The sequence below is a fragment of the Nuphar pumila genome, chromosome 10, assembly GCF_984573655.1.
Source record: "Nuphar pumila chromosome 10, dmNupPumi1.hap1.1, whole genome shotgun sequence".
In the NCBI taxonomy this organism is placed as follows: Eukaryota; Viridiplantae; Streptophyta; class Magnoliopsida; order Nymphaeales; family Nymphaeaceae; genus Nuphar; species Nuphar pumila.
In genome coordinates this window covers 15,717,709-15,723,708 of record NC_143258.1, presented here as the reverse complement: position 1 = coordinate 15,723,708, position 6,000 = coordinate 15,717,709, and positions in this window count along the sequence as shown.

Here is a 6,000-nt window from a genome sequence, read left to right as displayed (position 1 = left end):
TATGCTAAATGCCATCATGATTCCTACGAAAGTGAGTTAGTTGTGATGCATTCATGTTTAGCATTTCTTGTCTCTGTTGCATAGCATAGTAGGGTTTGTTAAGGGACTAACAAACATTCAAGCATGAGGGTATTTGATGATGCATGAAATTTACATCATGTTAACAAGTTTTTCATGCATTTTGTAATGAGTTTAAGGTTTTAAACCCATGTTTAGATGTATTTTGATAGTAAGGGGTTGTGGTTCTAATTTCAGAGAAATCGGAGTTAAAATGAGAGAGTTATGGCTATTTCAGTGTTTGGGCACGTATTTCGAGGTAGATCGGATCCATATCCGACCCAATTAGGCTATTTGGACCTTGTATCAACCTTTAGAAAGCCCAAAATCCAACCCACTGGCATATCCATATCCAATTCAAAAAGTTTTACAGAAAACCCCTCAGAAAGTGGCGCATAGGAATAAAAGTTTTTATAACCTTGTTTCTGAAATTCTAAAAAGTATAAATACACTTTTTAGAAGAACCCTAGGCATCTTTGGCATTGGGATTGGCGCCTCCTACAATGATTCTAACTCCAGCATCTTCCAACCTCTCATCCCACCTCACTTCCATGGAAAATTGTGTTTTTGCTTGGAAATCAAGCATTAATCCATTTCTCTTTCAATTCCTTTTCGTTTCTTTAGCATCCTTGCTGCATTTTCTCACCATTTTCTGTATTTTTTCAGGTGTAGCAGAGGTGGAGACCATTAATCTTGATCGAAAGTGCGAAACACTCCATCAAGATGAGCCGACCCTACCTCCATTCGGTTTTCTAAACCCTCCGATCGCGAATCGGCACCCGTTCCATCTTCAGTGGATCTCCAATGTGTTGCAGCTGCAAAAGTACTGTTCATGGTGATATTCCAGCATTCTCGAACGGTTTGGGACATCAAACCAAGGCCATTGTCCGCTCTCTTCTTCCCCACAATCGTCGGATCGCCCTTGAGGTAGGTCTTCTTCTATCTTTTCTTCTAGCTAAAGCCCAATTCGTGTGTGTGGTTTTCTTTATTTTTATTGTTTTAACCTTAGAATAGCATTCGTGCATAGACCAGCATGTTAGATCTAGGTTTTGATTTATTGTTTTTATGTTCGAGTATTGATTTCCATTGTTTTTATTCAAAACGTGTAAATCGGCTAGAGGTTCTTCTAGCCGATTGGTTTGTTTTTGTTTCCATCGTGTTATGTAGTGTCTTTTTACAGAAAATCCAATTAAAATATGATTTTGATTCAATGTAGTTGTTGGGTTTGATTGATTCTTGTTTCCATTGAAAAGAAAAAAAAGAAATCGGCTAGATTACTTCTAGCCGATCTTTGGGTTTGACTAAGTTTAGTTGCTGCAAATTTCTTCTATGATTATACTGTTAAAATCTAATTTGTAGTAGCTGTTCCATTGTTATTCATGTTTGTGTTAGGTGAGGTTTGAGTCTAAGAGTGTCGTGTGATGTGTTTTTACAATAATCGTTGAATTAGATTTCATGTTTGTGATGTGTGGGTAATCTTCAATCTCATGTTGTATGCCTGCATCTTTTGTTGAGTTTACAGTGTTGCAAATTGTGTCATGGTCGATTTTATCATTTTAGTATTGTTTTGCATGTTGTTTTAATGTTTTAGAGTTTTATGTGTTTTAAGCATATTGGAAAAATAAAAAATCGAGTGTATTCTTTTGGTCTAGAGTCTTGTTCAGCTGGTTGTAATACATTTTTGTCTAATTCCAGTTGGTTAAATTCTTCAAGTTGTTGATTACAGTTTTAGTGAAGGTAGAAATTCGTTGGTGTGATAGAGTAGTGCTACTTTTGTTCAATGATTTGTGTTTAGACTAGGTGTGTAGCTAGATTGCAATTAGAATAATTTTTTTTAGTTTGTCTTAATCCTTAGTATATTAGATAATATGTTTATAATTGCAGTAGAGTAATTAGTTGATTTTAGTTAGGTGTTAATTTAGTTTCAGTACTTTCATAGTAGTTTTAGTGTAGTTTTTATTTTGTAAATTTTGTATTGCTTAGGTAGTCTTCTTCCCCAAGGTGGGGCGTCAGCCATTAGAGCTCAATTCGAGCTCTAGGCTGTTTTGGTAAGTCTTCAAATTTAGGTAAGTGTCTTAAAGTGTCTAGATACATTGTATTAGGATTTAGCATATTTAGACGTTTTCTTTTAGTATTTAGTAATTTTGAATTAGGTGTTGTTGCCTTTAGTGTAGAGAGTCAAAATATTTTGGTAAGTTGGGATTTCCTAGAATCGTGTGGTTTATCTAAAGAAAGCTTTAAATTTTGAATGAGTCAAGGTAGAAGGGAGTTACCTGTTTAGTTTTAGAAATTTAGTTTGAAATCCAATTGAGTTGCCAAAAGGGGTTTCAACGGTTTTGAGAAAGAAAAGTTAATTATGTTCCAATCATTCTGAGAAAGTTCAAAACGGATAGTCTTTGTTGAGCTGGGCGATTTTAATGATTTCTAAATTTATGTTGCAAATCATTTAAGGAAAGACAATAACTCCTTTTGGTTGGGACGATTTCTAATTTACCAAAGTATCAAATTCGATTTAATCAAATGTTGTAACTCCCCTCTAGTTGGACGATTCTGAGAATTATCAACTTTCCAAAATTATCTTTGACATGTACTCTTTCCTATTTCTCTAATCGTCCATAGTACTTTAGCATAAAGTAGGTTTAATTATTTTAGTTAGTTGTGTTAACCCTAGTTCGTAATTAGGTCTCAATTTAGATAAATTTAATTAGAAATAATATCTTAGGCGTGTTAGGTATATATTTATTAGATTAATAGTTATAATTAATTAGATTTTATTTAGCATTTTACAAACTGGTCATTGCCTAACCTGGTCGAGTCAACCTAGTTGAACCTAGTCCTAGTCAACCTAACCTAGTCAATCTAATTAACCCAGTTAGTTGTGTCGTGTCCCGATCCTAAGTCAAGTCCACCTAGTGACCCCAACTCGAATCCTAGTCCCAAACCTTCATCATACCTCATTAGTTTAGTTTGCTATTTAACTTTAGTTTTACTTATGTTAGCTTTAGTGTAAGTTAATTTAGGTCTTTACTTGATTGATTTAGTTAGATTTTATAAGTCCGTGTTTACTCCATGTGTAGTGTTCACTATGTTTGATTCAAGTGATTGCTTAGTTAGTTGTATTTAGTTTATATTAACTGCAGCAGTTTAATCATTTAGTTAAAGGTGTGAATTTCAATAGAGTAGTTGCATTTGCATCGTTAGTTAGTTTAGTGATAGTCATAAATTGCATCGTGCGGTTATTCTTTTATTCATTTAGCATAAATGTAATCATCATCTGCATTCACACTGTTATTCAGTGTCATTTAGGTTGCATTAGGGTTAGATTGCATCTTTAGTGTTTAAAATAGATTTATAAAGTGAATAGTGCATTCAAAACAAAACCCGATTTTTGCCCTATCGCATTGTCTTCATTTCATGTGCAAAAATTTTGAGTTTTCAAATTATTATTTTTCTATTCACTTTATTAGCGTGTTAACTGTCTTCAGACCAAATTTCAGCTCGATCCGAGTTGGTTTGGTCTGATTTTTAAGCGTTTTGTGAAAACCGCTTTTTCTGGTTTTTAAATTTCGGGACTTGCGATATCCTGATTTTTCCCAGTTTTGAAATGCTTATATCTGGAGTTCCAGGTATTATTTTTCCATTCTGTAAAAACTGTCAGATTCTCTAATCTGTTGGTTACATAACAAAATAAATTTCGGGAAAATCGGACCTTGTTTGCTCTGTCAAACAGGGGTTTGCCAAAGAGCTGTCAGAAATCTATTTTACACTAGATAGGGGCATCTTGGTAATTTCATTATTTTCAGCATTTTCGTACTGTTTTCAGTATTTTCTGCATATTAGGTGCTGCATCTGCATCATATAGCATTGTTAGCCTTAGGTTAATTAATTTTTGAATTAGTTTAATATTTTAATTAATTGCTTTAGTGTAATTAGGAATTATTTTGCTAATTGCTTGAAAATTAGGTTTAGTTGCATTTTTAACTTGCATTATTAGAATAAATTACTCACTCTTCATTTTCCTTTGTTTTTAGGTTGAAAAGCATAATCATTTTCTAGGTTTATTGTCCAAGTGCGAAGAGTGGATAATTGGCGAAAAGATAGAAATACCCTTGGCGTGGAACAAAAGACTTATTTGCTTTTTCATTTCATTTTAGTGTTAAAATTGTAGTTGTATTGGCTTTGTTATTGTAGACAGTTATTTGTGATTAATAAATTAAATTTTTGAGAAATATTCTGAGTAATTCTTGTTCCTTGTAGATTCGACCCACACTTACCACTTCGTGGAAAGTCGGTTTTTATATCTTTGGTTGACGATTTTCCAAAGTTTTTATTAAAAATTATTGGTTTAAAAATACCATTTACAAAAGATCAACCAGATACCATATTGTGACACTCCCAGATTTCCCGACTTGTAAAATCCTTTGGATGTTTGAGTAAACTTTTTTTTTTAAAAACAAACTGCGCAAGTGCGGAAGAAAAGAAAAAAAGGAGAAAACAAGCGGCGAACTCTGGGCGGGGCCGCAGGGGTGAAACAACAGTAAGGAAATAGCTTTTATTAAATACATGTTTTACAATTTAAACAAGATGTACAAATCTTTCCCTTATACAAAACAACAACTGCCAGGATCCAACAAGTGAGGTTCAGAAGTGTGGGTTCGAAGTCCGCTGCAGCACATCGAGCTCTATCACACACCTAAGTAAGACACCTGTATCCCCATAAAATGGGGTCAGTACTCTTTCGAGCTGGTGAGACAAACCAAACACGATATGCCAATATGTGGAAATCGAGAGCACAATATAACAAGAACACATAGCATGCTTATTTACAGAAATTGAGCAATTACAGTATGAGAAAGTAGAAAGCAGTGAAATGCCAACACATGGGGCAATAAAAGAATAACTAGCATGAGCTAATGCAATTAGGCAATTCTGAGCAATTAACCACGATGATACATTTCATATCCACTAGCAAGGCATGCATCAAAGAACATAAAATTCCTAATGTAATAGTATAAAAGACTGTGCCATGCAAACTGATGTGTCATCGTGAGTCATGCACAAATACAAGTATGTGCAACGTGCCATAAGTGCAAGAACTAGCCAATGTAATGTTACCAAACATTTGCACATTATGATGAGACAGTTAGAAGCATTTGCCACGGTAAAGCGTGACTCGAAAGTTGTGTCAAGGTTCATAACCCATATGTTACAACCATAAGCGAGCTCATCTCGCTAAGTGGGGCCATCGCCCACAACCAACTCGCTAAGGAGTTCCAATGTCGCATAAGTCTCACAAGACTGCGATCTCAAACAAGTATCTTGTGGATCCCTACGCACTTAGGGAATTACCTTGAATTTGCCAAAGTGATTCATGCAACCCACAATTACAACAAGCACGACTAAGACTACATTCATTCAAAATTCACTTAATATGAGTTAGCGATTACATTTATTTCATACAATTACGAGTATGTGTTGCATTCATTACGTGTGCTAGCTTCGTGCTAAAATATACACAACTACGTTACGTAACACCATCATGATACGTTTAGATAATAAGTTATGAAGTGCCACGGTGTCAAATACATATGACAAGAGTAGTGCCATCAGCCTCTTAACTTCGTAAAATCTCATTTTATAAAAAGGCATTAAACAGAGCATTATTTGCGAACATTGTGAACGATCTGCGTTCTGTGCTAAGGCGTACATATGTATAAGGTACGCGGTCCACATTACCCATATTTTGGGGTTATCACATCACTGCACAATCATAACCCTATTTACATAAATTGCATCGGACCATGCACATTCATCGCACAAGCTACAAATTTGTCAAAAACACTTAGTACACTCGTTGGGGTATTGGACCCCGCTCCAAACACACTTGCAGCCCCTTTGGTTGCGGCTCGGAAATTCCTAATAATGCTTAATCGCACAACAACA